Source organism: Lactuca virosa, chromosome 7 (genome assembly GCF_052849685.1).
Source record: "Lactuca virosa cultivar CGN04683 chromosome 7, Lactuca_virosa_CGN04683_v6, whole genome shotgun sequence".
Taxonomy (NCBI): Eukaryota; Viridiplantae; Streptophyta; class Magnoliopsida; order Asterales; family Asteraceae; genus Lactuca; species Lactuca virosa.
In genome coordinates, this window is record NC_136432.1 from 198,862,289 (window position 1) to 198,880,647 (window position 18,359).

Consider the following 18,359-nt stretch of genomic DNA (forward strand, 5'->3'; position numbering starts at 1 on the left):
ACACTTGCAAAATCGGCTCTAGCCCTCTTGTTTCTTAGTGTCGCCGATTTTGGTGGAGAACATGTTGCTTATATAGTGTGTCACATCTAGGGTTACACCATGTAAACCCTAATGTGGCATGACTCTTCATTTCCATGACCCATGGGTTTGTAACTCCCATGGAGCCTCCATGGAGCATCCTATGGGTGGAACCCAACTTGATAATCCATGGAGCCTCTTAGCCCACTATATAAGATATGGAAGATTTACATAATCTACCCATATATTTAATTAGTTATCTTTTGATCACTTAATTAATTCTAAATTAATTCTTGATCAAACTAATTAAATAATATTATTAATATATTAGAACTTATAATATATTAATAAACCATAAGTGTTATTTCTCTCATTTTAGTTTATCCAATTGCATGGTGCCATGCAACCCAAATGGACCATGCCGGGTCGGGTCAAGTACATACCAGAAATAGTTATGGACTTATACACCTTATCCAACACGGTTCACCACACACGCTCCACCAACGACTTAATCAAAGTGCAAAGTGTAATTTCATGGGTTAGCAACTTATTCACATTTTCCTAAAGTAACTAAGATTGGGAATTTATAAAAACATTTACTTACTTTATAATAATCATTATACTTTTAATGAGAATTTTAAGTCATTGTCCTACCCGTTCGGCTAACGACCCTCCACCAGTCAAGGAAGCGGTGGGTGAGAGTGGACACCCATTAAGCTACCATTTTATAGGCAACAACCTTATACCCCCCTTATATACCGGCTTCGTGAATGAGGCCTACTAACGGTAAAACGACTTTGATCTTATACATATATATATATATATATATATATATATATATATATATATATATATATATATATATATATATTATTAACTTATAATATTATAAAGTATAAGGGTTGAGTTTTAATTTTTAAAATTCTAGGGGTTGGAACTAAAGTTTATTAAGATGACTTTACATGTTCCAAAACTTGAGGGCAAGTTTTTGTAACTTTACAAAACCTTTCAATTCATAACTTATGAGTTATTAAAATGAAGACTCTTCATTTTTGTAACTTATGTGTTCTTTTAATGGATTTAATACAAAGTGACTTTTGGTTATCCATAACTTGAGGGCAAGTTATGGACTCCATTAAAACACATAAAGATCATGAATTCAGCATTAAACAAGTAATTCCTATGATCTATCAAGAACTCATAAGAACATGAATAATCATATCAAAATTTCAAGAACATATGAACACATATAATCATGTAATTTTGATATTAGCCATTGTAAATGGATTAGAACAATCATTACACCATCTAAAACAAGTTTTAAAACACCAAAACAGTTTAGGGTAATGTTTCTAGTCCATTTCCAGCAGCAAAACTCGAAAAACTGCATTTAGGGGCTCCTACTCGTCGAGTGCAAGAACCTACTCGACGAGTAGGATGAATTTACTCATGGACTCGTTGAGTCCCCCCATGAACTCGGCGAGTTCATGATTCAAAATGCATAAAAAACGAGTTTTTTCACAATTTTGCATCAAGTATCAAACAAAGAAGCCTAGGCTCTGATACCACTGATGGGTTTTGAGCATTCTAACACTCCTAAGTGTACATGCAACCCTAGAAAACCTTGGATCTATGTTTGTCTAAAATACATGCAAAATACTTTTTTCCAAGGTTCATAATCCTATCTAGCATACATGGGGAACTTTAAACATAAAGATGGCTAGAATTACATACCTTGTAGTTGATTTGATTCCTTGAAAAACCTTGAGAGCCTAGCACCCCAAGTGTGATGCCTCAAATGTTTCACACAACACCAAGTGCTTTGTAATGACCTTTAGAGAATGTAGAACACTTCTAAATTCGGCTTGCCCTCTTGTCTCACTAGTGTAGCCGAATTTGGTGGATGTCATGTTCTTTATATAATGTGTTACACCTAGGGTTACACCATGTAAACCCTAATGTAACATGGCTCTTTATTTCCATGACCCATGGGTTTGTAACTCCCATGGAGCATCCATGGAGCATCCTATGGACCTTAGACCAACTTGATAATCCATGGAGCATCTAGCCCACTATACAAGTTATGGATGATTTACATAATCAACCCATATATTTAATTAGTCTCTTTTTGATCACTTAATTAATTCCAAATTAATTCTTGATCAATAATAACTAAATAATATTATTAATATATTAGAACGTATAATATATTAATAAACCACAAGTGTTATTTCTCTCATTTAGTCTATCCAAATGCATGATGCCATGCAACCCAAATGGACCATGTTGGGTCGGGTCAAGTACATACCATAAATAGTTATGGACTTAGACACCTTATCCAACAGTATATACTAAATAAAGTTGTGGACTTAGACAGCTTATCCAACAGTCTCCCACTTGGATAAGTCTAATAATTATATTTGCCTATATTACTTCAGGAACCAACTGGCAATCGTAGCTCTTAAAAATCTGTTGAACTATGAAGCGCCATTTTAGATAAGTGATCATATAATCCTCTGTTCTTAAGATATCAGCCGGATTTCCGATTTGTTTGACATAGAACTAAATTAAACACATCAATTAGGTTCTGACCGGGCCCGATACATAGGTCAAAACAAAATCATCGATGGGCCCAGATATCGCTTCTAATCCTCCAAGGACTAGAAGGAACAGATAAACTTCGACTCATATACTTGTTCTACTACTTGTTGAATTATACACAAATGCATGTTTTATAACATCAAGTTACTGATGCGTTTTCGTGCAATCAATGCACAACCAACTCATAGGCAACAACCCATATCTCTAGGTTTGAAGACTTATATGATATTACCGTCTCAGGATCACTCGAGATAAATTCCATGAAGTGATGCAAGTGAGCGTGGGTTTATTCCAATACTCAGAACTTATGAGCACTCATGAATGTTGTAGCAACCATTTCTATGGCTAAACACCTTTATTCATCTACAAGCCCAGTTCATGACAGTCTTAATTCATACCTACTTCCGACGTATGACCGACTGTGGAAGTTTGAATAAAGTAATTTATTCTGGAAGTCAAAACATGCAAAGCTGAAACAATAGTAAATAATTGACAACAGACAGTAACACCTTACTCATAAATAAACACACCTTTTATTCATCATCAAATGTCACACCCCCAAACCAAGGATGGCGGAAACGTCCGGGGGTGGAGGACTTCATGTATAGTATCACAACAACGAGTATAATAGTGCTCAAAGTAAATACAACCATCATAAATATAATTGAAAAAGTTACACCAAAGTATATGTTTACATGTTTCAAATCAATTACATTATGATGACAAAATAAACTGTTTGACGATTTAACGTCCCATCCTCAAAATGCTGTTGTTTTCCTGTTTCACTGATTTCCTGAGAATACAAGTAGGTTTGAAAAAGTGTCAACAATTAAGTTGGTGAGTTCATAAGAGTTTTGTTTGAGGAAGAAACCGTTTTCCTTGTAAAAGCGATAGAGTTTGATTTCCAGAAAATCCAATATTTTCTTAGTTAAGTGTGAGAAGAATGTTCCTATGTTATGTGATAATGAACCCTAGAACGAACCATAGATCCCTTCTATAATCACTTAGCGTATATAAGTTATATAAAATTTAAGTTAAATAAACCGTCGAATATAATGGGTCTGCCCTAGGTCCACAACCAAACAAGGAACAGGAGATAAGGCGGGCCCACCAATTCTAAGTCGATTGTGATTAGATTCTTATATAACTCTAGCATATACACTTAACAATTATAGCTGAAGTCTGACAATTCTAGATGAAATAGTTTTTAATAGAAATATGTTTCCAAAGAAAATCCAATATTTTCTTTATTAAGTGTAAAATGAATGCTTCTATGTTATGCGATAATGTACCCTAGAAGGACCTATAGATTCCTTCTATAATCGCCCAACACATACAAGTTATATAAAATTTAAGTTAAATAAACCGTTGAATATAATGGGTCTGCCCTAGGTCCACAACCAAACAAGGAACAGGAGATAAAGCGGGCCCACCAATTCTAAGTCGATTGTGACTGGATTCTTATATAACTCTAGCATATACACTTCGCAACTATAGCTGAAGCCTAACAATTCTGGACGTAATGTAGTTTTAATAGGAATATGTTTCCAAAGAAAATCCGATATTTTCCTTAAAGAGTGAATCGTAAGTTTCTATATTAATAAATAGTGCATCCTAGAATTTCCTATAGTTTCCTTCTATAATCTCTAAGTGTATATAAGTTATATAAAATTTAAGTTAAATAGATAGTCGAATGTAATGGGTCTGCCCTAGGCCCACAACCAAACAAGGAACAGGAAATAAAGCGGACCCACCAATTCTAAGTCGATCACGACCAAATTCTATATAACTCTAGCATATACACTTAGTAATTATGGCTGAAAACTAACAATTCTAGATAGAATGCAGTCTTAAAAACCAAAGACCGAGACTATGCTTATCATAATTCATCAAGTAGTGGTAGTGGACATAAACTATACATATCATAATTCACCAAATAGTGGTAGTGATAGTGAACATGAATTATGCATATTATAGTTTATCAAATAGTGGTAGTGGTAGTGAACATAAACTATACATATCATAATTCACCAAATAGTGGTAGTGATAGTGAACATGAATTATGCATATTATAGTTTATTAAATAGTGGTAGTGGTAGTGAACATAAACTATACATATCATAATTCACCAAATAGTGGTAGTGATAGTGAACATGAATTATGCATATTATAGTTTATCAAATAGTGGTAGTGGTAGTGAACATAAACTATACATATCATAATTCACCAAATAATGGTAGTGATAGTGAACATGAATTATGCATATTATAGTTTATCAAATAGTGGTAGTGGTAGTGAACATAAACTATACCTATTATAGTTCTAGCACGTTTGTTTGTGATGTATAAGGACCCTTTTCTATGTAAGTCGAATGTATAGCAAAAATATAACTATGTGTTATCATGCCTTATTTTTGTACTAATGGTAATAATGGAGGATTCTTACAATTCAGTGAGTATTTTCTATTATATAATTATACCACAATAAGAAACACATGTAAAATATGAAATCTTCAACGATTAACACTTTGCTCAACAAGTTACAAAGTGTGATGAAAGTTATAAGCTGTTATCTAGATTTTTGCCTTTCTACACCATTTTAGAAAAATCATAGAAACATCATACGAAGTCGAAAACTGAATCCGTAAATTCTGAGAGTTCATAAAATGTGTCTAGTTTATTCATAATTTTTATTATGATTTTTAGAAGTCTTTAACTTGTGTTAAAATGTTCATATTCACAGAGTGCTCCGAATTCGTTTTTGAAATGATAGGCAGTTTTGTAAAAATCACCATAAATCGTAAACAAATCGTATGGAGATGTGCAAGTAGTCATTTTAAAGGTATGAACCTGAACTATTTTCACCTAATACAGTTTTGAAAACTAAAATGTTTAAGTTGACCAAAACAGTCTGTGAATGGAGTTGAACTTTTCTGATGAAGGCTATTAAATGAGTTTAGTTGTGTTCTTGGTGTTTTAACTTGTATTCCCCCCCTTAAAACTTAAGAAAAACATGAAAAGATAGGGGTATGAACTCACCTTGAGTGTTTTCAGTAGATGGATGATGAAGAAAAGAAGTGTTCAACTCAAGAACACTTAGATGATGCTTGAAGATTCGAAGATTTAACAACAAATATGACGATATTTGTGTAAGGAACTCATGATTTGAGTGAAGAAATGTAAGGAAATCAAGTGTGGGAAGAGATTTACTTACCAAGGTAGATGAAGAACTTGAAAATCAGCCTTGAAATCTCGAAATCTAGAGAGAGAAGTGAGAGAGAATGAGTTTTTGCTTCTTGGTGAAGTATGAGTGAATGGGAGGAGAGATAAGGGTTTCCCTACCCTTGAGTCAAAGTACTTGGCTGGAAAGAGGGGGAAAAAGGACAATGAAATGACCAGGTATGGTGGAAGGACAAGGGCTGGTCATTGAGTGGGCATGGGTGGTTGCTCGTGTCATACATTAAAGCAAAGTCAACACTCCACCAATAATATCCCACCCACTCTTCTTGGATAAGGATTATACCCCAAAAACGTGATTAATTGTGAATTAAGGGGTCTTGTATGTTAAAATATAATTTTGGGTGAAAATCCCGCGTAAAAATAATGGAAAACGGGCCTAAACTGAAGTCATAGTCGAAAACCGGGAAGAAAAGGGCTTTACAGCGAAGTTGCTCGGATAAGGGCCGAAGGTTCGGTCCCTGCTGCTGTTGGGCCCGAAGGCGAACTAGGCCGAAATGAAGCGAAGGTGGTCAGGAGCGAAATGGGGCGAAGGCGAAGGGAAGGTTCGGTCCGAAGGGACCTTCGGGTTCGGTTCGAAAGACCTTCGGGTTCGGTCCGACGCAGTTCGGTTCTTAGCACCTTCGGTCCCTATGGTTTCGGCCCTTTGGAATTTCGGTCCTTTATTGAGAGGCTTCGGTTCTAAAGGTTGTTTTTCCAATAATTAGTCCGTTTTAAGTGGTTTTTGACCCGGTTAAGGGTCGGGATGACCCGAATGATTACAAAAAGTTAAAGGAACTTTTGAGAGAGATTTGGGAGAGATTTTTAATAGAGAGAGATAGAGTGAAAAAGATTGGGAGAGACTTCTTTTGTGACCTTTTTGAGTGTTTGGCTTCGCAACGCAAGGTCCGTAAGCCCCGTTAAGCCATGTTTAAGGATCTTACACACTCCCGATGAGTATACAATAGTGTTTTATCGCTTTGGTTCATTACTTACCACAGTTTTTGGTTAAGGAATCTAGATATACGAACTTTTCATTTGATGATTTCTCATTAGAATAGCGAGTTGTACAGTAAGAAACATAATGGAAACCCTAATGTACAAGGGTTAGATGAGTTGACCGGTTTGACTTGTTGACTTTAGTTGACTTTGACTTGGCCAAAAATTGACGGTTGTCACATCAAATGTCGATTACATTTTACAAGTTTCAGAAATAGCTATCTAATCTGTAAAACTAATATCATCCTTCAGCCCTATGCGCTTCGCATGCTGTAAATGCGTAACCCTCGTCAGTCCCTTCGTGAGGGGATCTGCAGAATTCTCTTCTGATGATACCCTCTTTGCCACGAGGAGTCCTTCTTCTATCTTATGTCTTATGAAGTGATATGTTCCGTCAATATGTCTGGATTTGCGATGATCTCTCGGTTCCTTGGCTAAGGCAACCGCACTATTGCTGTCGCAGAAAATCTCCATAGGCTCCTTAATAGCTGGTACAACTCCAAGATCTCCGATGAAGTTCTTCAGTCATATCGCCTCCTTTTCTGCTTCACTCGCTGCTATGTACTCTGATTCACAGGTCGAATCAGTTACCGTCTCCTGCTTGGAACTCTTCCAAGTGATTGCCCCTCCATTTAGAGTAAAGACCCAGCCCGACTGAGAGTGGAAGTTATCCCTATCAGTCTGAAAGCTAGCATCATTATACCCTACTACTCTCAATTCATCACTCCCACCAAGGGTAAGGATCCAATCCTTATTCCTCCGCAGGTACTTGAGAATATTCTTTACCGCAGTCCAGTGAGCCTTGCCAGGGTTCCCCTGATATCTGGGCGGGTACAAGTCATAGCATACATGATCAAGCCTACAGCAGAAGCATAAGGTACTCGATTCATCTCAGCTATCTCAGCCTCTGTACTCGGGCTCTGAGTCTTACTCAGTCTGGCGTTACTATGGATCGGTAACTCTCATTTCTTGGAATTATGCATGCTGAACCTATTCAGCACCTTATCCAAGTAGGTACTCTGACTAAGTCCAATTAGTCTTTTACTCCTGTCTCTTAATATCCTTATCCCTAGGATATAGGCAGCCTCTACAAGGTCCTTCATAGCAAAACACTTCCCAAGCCAGGACCTCACCTCCTGCAAGGTTGGGATGTCATCCATATACAGCACCAAGAAGCTAACTATACTCCCACTAACTCTGACATATACAGATGACTCATCTTCACTTCTCGAGAAGCCAAACTCTTTGACTTTCTCATCGAAACAAAGATTCCATCTGCGAGGTGCTTGTTTCAATCCATGCATGGATTTTTCAAGCTTACACACTCTATTAGGGTACTCTGTGCTGACAAAACCCTCTTACTGACTCATGTAAACATCCTCAGCCAACTTCCCATTAAGGAAAGCGGTTTTGACATCCTTTTTCCATATTTCATAGTCATGAAATGCAGCAATGGCTAACATAACCCTAATAGACTTAATCTTTACTACTGGTGAAAAGGTCTCATCATAATCAACTCCCGAAGTTTAAGAAAAGCCCTTTGCAACCAGTCGTGCCTTATAAGTGTGTACATTACCATCCATTTTGGTCTTCTTCGTGAAGATCCATTTGCACCCGACTGTCTTATGACCTGGTACATTGTCAACCAAGTTCCAAACTTTATTGTCATACATGGACTGTATCTCGCTGTCGATAGCCTCTTTCCATTTAGCAGCCTCAGGGCCTGCCATGGCTTTCGTGTAGCTGTTAGGTTCATCCAGATTTACCAGTGTACTATCACTGATAAGTGTATCACCTTCCGCAATAATATGGAAACCATAGTAATGCTCAAGTGCATTCCTAACTCTCGTGGAACGCCTCAGAGGTACAGACTCGTCAGTCGGATGAACAGGCGTTTCCTCCTCAGGTTGATTGCTAGGGTTTGAGGTTCCTTCACCACTTGTCTCTTGAATTTCTTCAACGTCAATTTTCCTCCCACTGTTTCCTTGGCTTATGAACTCTCTCTCGCGAAAGACCCCTCTCCTTGCCACAAAGACCACATTCTCACTGGGTCTGTAGAAGAGGTAACCAAAGGATTTCTGTGGATAGCCGATGAAAATACACCTCTCACGTCGAGGTTCGAGCTTATCGTGAGTCTGGCGCCTCACAAAAGCCTCGCAACCCCAAATCTTGATGTGGTCCAAGTTGTGAACTTTCCCAATCCACATCTCATGAGGTGTTTTGGCAACCTTCTTTGTAGGGACTAGATTAAGGATATGGGTGGCAGTCTCTAAGGCATACCCCCAAAAAGAGATTTGTAGTGAAGCTCGACTCATCATGGAACGAACCATGTCCAACAAGGTCTGATTACGCCTCTCATCCACACCATTCAGCTGTGGTGTCCTGGGAGGTGTCAATTGTGAGACAATCCCACACTCCTTAAGATAGTCGAGGAACTCTGTACTAATATACTCACCACCTCGATCGGATCGAAGCATCTTAATGTTCTTGCCCAATTGATTTTCTACTTCCTGTTTAAACTCTTTAAACCTTTCAAAAGTCTCTGACTTATGCTTGATTAAGTAGACATAACCATATCTACTATAATCATCAGTAAAAGTTAGATAATAGCGATTAGCATCCCTTGTGGCGGTTTTGAAGGGTCCACATACATCAGTATGTATAAGGTCCAACAAACCCTCATCCCTATCACAGGTACCAGTGAAGGGTGATTTTGTCATTTTCCCAAGCAAACAAGATTCTTAACTATCATCTGAATTTAGGTTAAATGACTCCAGGACTATATCCTTTTGGAGTTGGCCTATGCATTTCTTACTCACATGTCCAAGACGACAGTGCCACAATGATGCTTTATCCAAGCTAGTAGAGGAATCAATACACAACACATTATTTCCTAGGTTATCTACAATCGACATAGTTTCATACACACCATCACAAGGCAATGCTTTAAAATAAAGAACATTATTAAAGAAAACATTAATACAACCACATTCATTATCAAACGAAAAGGTAAACCCTTGTTTGTATAAACCATGAAAAGAAATAATATTCCTCGCCATTTCAGACGAGTAAACACATTTATTCAAATCTAACTTTAACCCACTATTTAGCAACAAAGTATAATCTCCTCCATGATAACAACCCGGATGAGATTATTTCATACCGCTCTTGACGAGCACTTTGATGGTACCTTTCCATCAAGTCCTGGTGCATCTCAAAAGGGTAATAGTCCTCATAGGACTTTTGGAGCTTGGCTGTCATCATGACCATCATGATGCATGCCACTTTGGTGACATCTCTCTCATGTGTCCTGTATTCAGCGATCTCCTCAGGAGTAGCAGTAGTCTCATCGAGTTCCTTCAGCTCCTTGTCGAGGACATATTCCTTGTCCTCATAACGAGTGACCATCCTGATGTTCCAGATCCAATCCATAAAGTTGGAACCATTGAAGATGACTCTCCCACAAAGGTTCATGAGAGAGAAGGAGCCAGTAGGGTTAGAACCCGAAGCATTGTTGGAAGACATCTGAAAAGAAGAAAGACAAGTTTAGATTAGATATATAGAGTCCTCAATAAAACACCCAAATGTAATATTAAGGCTAGGATCCAACACAATATATTATAACTTAGAAGAGGGATGTCGTAATCTAAGCTATAACATATTTGAAGGTAGGTGAATGACGATTCACCAATTTCCACCATGAAAACGAAATAAATTATTAGGTTTTAATTGGTTTTGAAATTCCTAGAGTCTTTTGAGATTCATTGAACTTTTCAATGACATGTTTCAATCTCGATTCTGCCCTTCAATTTTTGTGACTGGGATGCCGAGGATCACTAAACAAGGTGTGAATAACCTGGCAAATTCACTTGGTACCCTTAATATTATCACCTAATCAATGTGTCGGTTAACCACACGCGCTCCACCGATCTATGATAAACATTAAGTCACCCTTTTTTATCCTTACTAGTCCAAGTTAGTGTACCGGTTAACCACACACGTTCCACCAACAACTTGGTAAGGTACAAAGTGTGAATTTCATGGGTTAGCACCATTTTCACATTTTCCTAAAGTAACTAAGATTGGGAATTTATAAAAACATTTAGTTACTTTATAATAATCATTATACTTCTAATGATAATTAAAGTCATTGTCCTACCCGTTCGGCTAACGACCCTCCACCAGTCAAGGAAGCGGTGGGTGAGAGTGGACACCCATTAAGCTGCCATTTTATAGGCAACAACCTTATACCCCCCTTATAGACCGGCTTAGTGAATAAGGCCTACTAACGGTAAAACGGTTTGATCTTGTACATATATATAAATATTAACCATTAATCTTATAATAGTATAAGGGTTGAATTTTAACTTTTAAAATCCTAAGGGTTGGAATTAAAATGTGTGTGTCTTTACAAATTCCAAAACTTGAGGGCAAGTTTTGAAATTATTCAAAACTTTTCATTTCATAACTTATGAGTTAATGGTTCATAAAAGTGAAGACTCTTCATATTTATGTAACTTATGTGTTTTAAATGTACATTAAAGAAAGTGACCTTTGGAAATCCATAACTTGAGGACAAATTATGGATTCCTTAAAACACATAATTGATCAAGAATTAATCATTAAACAATTTAGCAAGTAATTCCTATGATCTAACAATAACTCATAAGAACATGAATATCATATCAAAACTTCAAGAATCATATGAACACATATAAAACATGGAATTTTGATATTAGCCATTGTAAATGGATTAGCATAAGCATTGCACCATCTAAAACAAGTTTTAAAACACCAAAACAGTTTAGGGTAATGTTTCTAGTCCATTTCCAGCAGCAAAAGTCGAAAAACTGCAGTTAGAGCCTCCTACTCATCGAGTGCAGGAACCTACTCAACGAGTAGGATGAGTTTGTACTTGGACTCGTCGATTCCCCCCATGGATTCGGCGATTCTACTATCCAGACAGCTCAATTTTTCGATTTTTCAACAGTTTGCATCAAGTATTCAAGAAAACAATCCTAGGCTCTGATACCACTGAAGGGTTTTGAGCATCCTAACACTCCTATGGTGTACATGCAACCCTAGAAACCTTGGATCTATGTTTTACTATGAATACATGCAAATTTGTTTTTCCAAAGTTCATAACCTATCTAGCATGGCATGGGGAACTTTAAACATAAAAGCTAGATGAATTACATACCTTTCAATAATGAGTTGATTCCTTGGAGTTTGAGAGCCAAGCACCAATAATGTGGATGCCTCAAATGGAAATCACAAATCACCACAAACTTTGGAAAAACTATGAGAGTGTATGTTTGCTTGTAGAAATCGGCCACCTTCTTACACACACACTTAGTAGTGCCATTTCAAGCATCATAAGCTCCTTTATCTAGTGTGGGGAATTAGGGTTACATCCATGTAAACCCTAATACCCATGACTCTTCCTTTCCAAGGATCCATGGGTTAAAAGCTCCATGGACTATCCATGGACTCCCATGCATGCCAAGCCCATTCCAAATGAGTATTAGCCAACACTTATATAAATACAAGAGCCCATATTTAATTAGTCATCTTTTTTATCACCAAATTAATTCTAAATTAATTTATGATCAAATACTAATTAAATAATATGATTTCATATTAATATATTATAACTTATAATATATTAATAAATCATAAATATACAATTCTCAAAGGTTTAACCATACAATAGTTCGGGTGAAGTGCAACCCAAATGGACCATGCCGGGTCGGGCCAAGTATATACCAAATAAAGTTATGGACTTAGACACCTTATCCAACAATTTATGTGAACATGATTGTTTGATTTGGGGTTTGGGTTGAGGCGGACCTGTTTTGTGCTGAAGGCCAACATACCCAACGCGGACCGGATAGACTGTAGTCCCGGGAGGGCATACTAGTCAGGCCGAAGGCCCAGCGAGCGGTCCAGATAGGCTGAAGGCCCTGAGAGGCGGTCCAGACGTGCCGATGGCTCGGATAGTGGTCCAGATAGGCTGATGGCCCTGTGAGGCGGTCTAGTCAGGCTGATGGCTCATTATGCATGCTGTTTACTCGCTATGATATGATTATGATTGTATGGCGTTGGTATTTCGGGGGAACTCACTAAGCTTCGGGCTTACAGTTGTTGATTATGTTTCGGGTACTTCTGATGATCGCGGGAAGGCGAAGGCGTGATCGTGCACCTCCTTATGTTTTATGATCTGATTCTGAGATACTCTGACAGTAAACCATTTTGAAAACATATTTGTAATAATTATTGGTTTTGAATGTGTTTAAAAAGGCTTTAAATTGGCTTGATTTTTATGGGTGTGAACATAGCATTATCCTATATACCAGGATACCGACCTACCAGGTCACTAAGCATATCACCATCCTAAATACCAGGATGCAAATCAATAAGCATATCATGCAATAAACCCGTATACAAATCCAAAAAGGGTCGGCATTGGTGCCTTCGACCCTGTTATTATAGTGAGGACAACTCACCTCACAAGTAGCTCGGGATGATAATGTCAACTCTCCAAATACATTTCCAAACTCAATCACCTACATCCACCAATGATCCACTTTCATAAATTCCCAAATTACTAAAATACCCCTAGAAGTCAAACTTGACAACCCTTGGTCAAAGTCAAAGTCAATGGTCAAGGTCAACAGTCCATGTTGACCCAACTCGTCGAGTGCAGCCCACCGACTCGTCGAGTTCCTTCAGAACTTGAGAAATACCAAAAATCCTAGTCGACTCGCCGAGTTTCCAAAAAACTCGTCGAGTCCATGCAGTGTCCAAATACGGGAAAACCATAACTAACTCGTCGAATCATCTCACTGACTCGTCGAGTCCATGCAGAAACCAAAAACGGCCAATCTTCATCTGACTCGTCGAGTTGACCATGCATCTCATCGAGTCCCTTCATTATATTTCTCATTCAGACGTTTTTAAGCTACCCCAAAGCTCCAAATTGTAGATCTAGCTGCCCAGGCCATAATTACCACGTAAAGTTGCAAACTTTACCTGTATGCAAGGTCTTAAAGGTCAAAACCAAGCTAAGGAAGAAGTTTTAGGTAATAGGAAGGCCATAACTTGCTAAAGACTATAACTTTATGACTATAAGGGGCTATATGAGTCCAGATATGAAGTTACAACTTTGGATCATGCACAAAACAGAGATAACTCCATAACAAACTAGAAATAGCCCTAAACCTTTGCGTGAAGAGATCTCGCTAGAGAGAAGTCAAGGTAACGACTTGTTACCTTCAAGATGATGCTAAGATGAGGTAGAAATCAGATCCACAAGCTTCTCCTTGCTCCGAGCTCCCTAGACATCAAGCTCACTTCACAAAATCCACCTTCCAAGGTTCTTAATACACAAAAATGGAGAGTAGGCGCGATTAGGGTTTTATGAGCTCAAGGGGGCGGTAAGGGAGGGAGAGGGAGGCTAATGACCCTTTAAATAGGGTGTAAAATCCTAGAAATTAGGGTTTTCCCATTCAACTCCTACTCGTCGAGTTGGGGTTCTCCGACTCGTCCGGTAGACCGCATAAATCACGCGGGCTGACTAATCTCTACGCGCCGAGTTGGGGCCTTCAACTCGTCGAGTAGGCTTCTTTAATTACATGAAATCCCTAAAATCTCATTCCCGGAAATCAGGATGTTACAACTCTCCCCCACTTGAACTAGGCTTCGTCCTCGAAGCCTGCTGCAGTAGACAAATCCAGACAATGCTTTTGCATTCCAGCCTCCGGCTCCCAAACCTACTTGGATCCCCTCTGATCCTGCTACTTAGACCTTTATCAAAGGTATCTCCTTGCTACGCAAAGCCTTTGCCTTTCATCCCAAGACGGCCATCGGCCTCTTAACGTAGTTCAGACGCTCATCGTCCTGAAGATCACCTAATGATGCCACATTTGTAACGCCCGCAGATCCGGGCTAGTCAATTTAGAGACGATGAGCATCAAAAATGAGTTTTTGATGGAAGATTATTTAGAAAGATTAATCTTAACCAAGTTGTAGTATATGTTACAAGGGTTCCGTACATATAAAGAACGCCGAAATCCGAGTTATAACGAAGAAGTTATGGCCCGTCGAAGTTTTACGGCAAAACCGACACGGCACCGGGAGACGTAAATAGTGAATTTACGGTAGAAGACTTTTTAGCCTTAGTGATCTAAACAAAATTTGTAGTATACGTTAAACCGAGAACATACAAAAAAAATAAAGCCCAAATCTGACTTCGTAAGAGGAAATTATGAATTTTCTAAGATTTGGCATAGCAGTGTATGACCCGAAACTCGAATTTTAGTTCGAGCGGTTTTTGGCCTACGCGACCTAAATGAGAGTTGAAGATCTCATTAATAGGAACTCAATGGTAAAAAGACAGACGAAAATGGAGTCTGTATGTAGAAGTTATGATTTTTATGCGGACATTTAACAGTATAATCTCCTCCTACTGTTAAATTTAAGATCGGTCGAGAATTAGCCGACGGAGTCTAAATGAAAGTTTTTAGATATTGTTTTTACCTACGCGTGGATATAAAGAATGTCGAGAGTAGAGCTCGTATGTTAAAGATATGGACGAAACTTGGTCCATACTCTTCGAGCGCGATAAATTCGATACAGTTTTGTAAATCTGAGATAGAATGAGAATTAGCCGACGACGTCTAACTGAAAGTTGTAGTACTCATAAATACCAACGCGTGGATATAAAGAACGTCAAAATTGGAGTTCGTATGAACGAGTTACAAATTATAATAGCATATTTACGTATTAAAATAAAGTATAAATCATATATACGTACACATATATATACAAATGTATATATCATTAGAAAGGTATCGACGATGCGGTTATTATAAGACTAGTGTTGAGTACTTTCGACATTAGTTTAGTACAAATATCGTTAAATATATTTAAAATAGTATTATGAAGGGGTGTTTAGTCGTTTATATAACTATAAGGTCATAGAATGAGAATTAGCCGACGACGTCTAAATGAAAGTTGTAGTACTCATAAATACCAACGCGTGGATATAAAGAACGTCAAAAATGGAGTTCGTATGAACGAGTTACAAATTATAATAGCATATTTACGTATTAAAATAAAGTATAAATCATATATACGTACACATATATATACAAATGTATATATCATTAGAAAGGTATCGACGATGCGGTTATTATAAGACTAGTGTTGAGTACTTTCGACATTAGTTTAGTACAAATATCGTTAAATCTATTTAAAATAGTATTATGAAGGGGTGTTTAGTCGTTTATATAACTATAAGGTCATTAAGTAATTATGGAGGGTAGTTTTTGTAAATTCAATTACTATAAATAGGAGGCTTGGGCTCTCATATTTCTTGTACCATTCTCTTGATTCAAGAGTCTTTCTCTTCTTATCCCCCGAGCATTTCGGTCCCTCGGGATTCGACTTCTCTTTCTGTAGTTTTAGTATAGTAAGGTGAACGCTGAAGCGCTACACGAATCTTTCTTAGAAAGATTCAGCGACGAAGTTCTGCCCCTGCAAAGCCCGACTCCTAGCTAAAACCCCCTTGTAAGTAAGTTATGCTTACCTATTTTAATATAGCTTATATTTAAAATTAGTATTGTTATTATGAACTTATAATAAATATTTGAGCTATTATTATGACTTATATAAGTGTCGTTATAATATCATTTTAACTACTCGCGGTACGGGGAATCTGGTTTAAAGTGTCGCATAGGGTTGTTGGATTTCAGAAGTCCTATATGCCAAAATGGTCCTGCCCTCTGGTGTTTTATGTCTGGCCCCTGTCTGTACATAGTGGTTGGAAAGTATTGTTTAAACGCTTATATAATAATAATAATAATAAGACTAATAATTAGTCACGATAAATATTAGACAAAAATGTAGTGGTAATAATACTAGGTTTCGTCAAACGAAATTATTTTAAAGTAAACGAACACTGTCCGAGTACCGAGTCACCACCTTATCAAGTGAGTGCATAGTTACTTTCATCTTACACATAGATATGAAGTATTTTATATAAACTACGTGCTATGTGTGCATATTATTTGTATACTTGCTATCTATGTTGGATGAACGATTTTATACAAGTTTTATATGATTTAAACTGTATAAGTATTTATATCTACATAATATGTTGGGTAAAACATGGGTAGATGAAATATGAGTTGGATGATGAGTTGAGAGGTGATATAGACCATGAGGTAAGGGTGAGAGGTGGACGATGTGAGAAGCCTTGTTCCCAAATGCTGGCCCCGTCATCTAGCAGAGTATGGATGACAACCACAGACTATTCTAGACAGTCCAGTGGAACACTAGCAGGCTCGCAACCTGTCGGTGTTGTGAACGATGTGTTCACCGGTGTACTCTAAACCCTGGCGATCATGCAGACTTGGTGCATAAACCTTGGCGATCATGCAGACTTGGTGCCAAAACCTTGGCGACTATGCGGACTTAGTGCCTGTTGTATAAACCCTGGCGACTATGCAGACTTAGTGCCTAAAACCCTGGTGACTATGCATACTTAGTGCCTAAAACCCTGACGACTATGCGGACTTAGTGCCTGTTGCATAAATCCTGGCGACTATGCAGACTTAGTGCCTAAACCCCGGTGATGATGGAATTCGTGTCGATTCCTTAGGATGATCCTTAGGAATGAATGAACAAGAGATAGCTAATTCTTAGGGTAGATCCTTAATAGTAAATAAGATAATGGGGATGGGTAATTGGGTTAATTGTTTGATGATTAAACATAATAATTATATTATTGTGGGTTGAAAACCCTATGTACTCACCAGGTTTCCCAACCTGACCCACTCAAGCTTATTTGTATCACAGGTGTCGATACGAAGCTACTTTACACTGAGAGATTTAAAAGAGATGTAGATCACTAGTGTAAATAAATGTAAGTTCTGTTTATGCTTATGTTTCTGTATTGACGATCACATCCCAAATGTTTTAAAATGAATAAAATACATTTCTTAGGAAATGCTTTGATAACGTATTTATCATGTCTTTCTGGGAACAAATTCCGCAACATTTTTATTAAAAAGGGTACTCTGATTTTTATAAAGCATAAACAAAATCGGTCTTTTCTGGCCGTGAAAATGGGAATGTCATAGTTGGTATCAGAGCATTAGTTTAAGCGAACTAGGAATAAGGATTTATTTCTAGACTTAAACTTAGAATGCTAAGCAATGATCATGAGGAATGTGTATAATATATTTTAGGAAGTACACCTAAATAGACACGGGCACTAGCTCATTTAGGGAAGATGTCTCAATTGCTTTTATGTGCGAAATGATTTGTGATGCTTTATGATGCTATCATTTGATCGGATCTATGGTCTGTTGCCGACCGGATCTGGAAACTTTGTGTGTTCAGATTTCTAAACGTTTAATTACGGTATTAGAACTGGCATGTAACTTTTCGGAGTAATAAGGAGTATTACACGTCTAAATCTTTTCTATCTATATTCACGTCTTGATGCACTGGACGCATGCT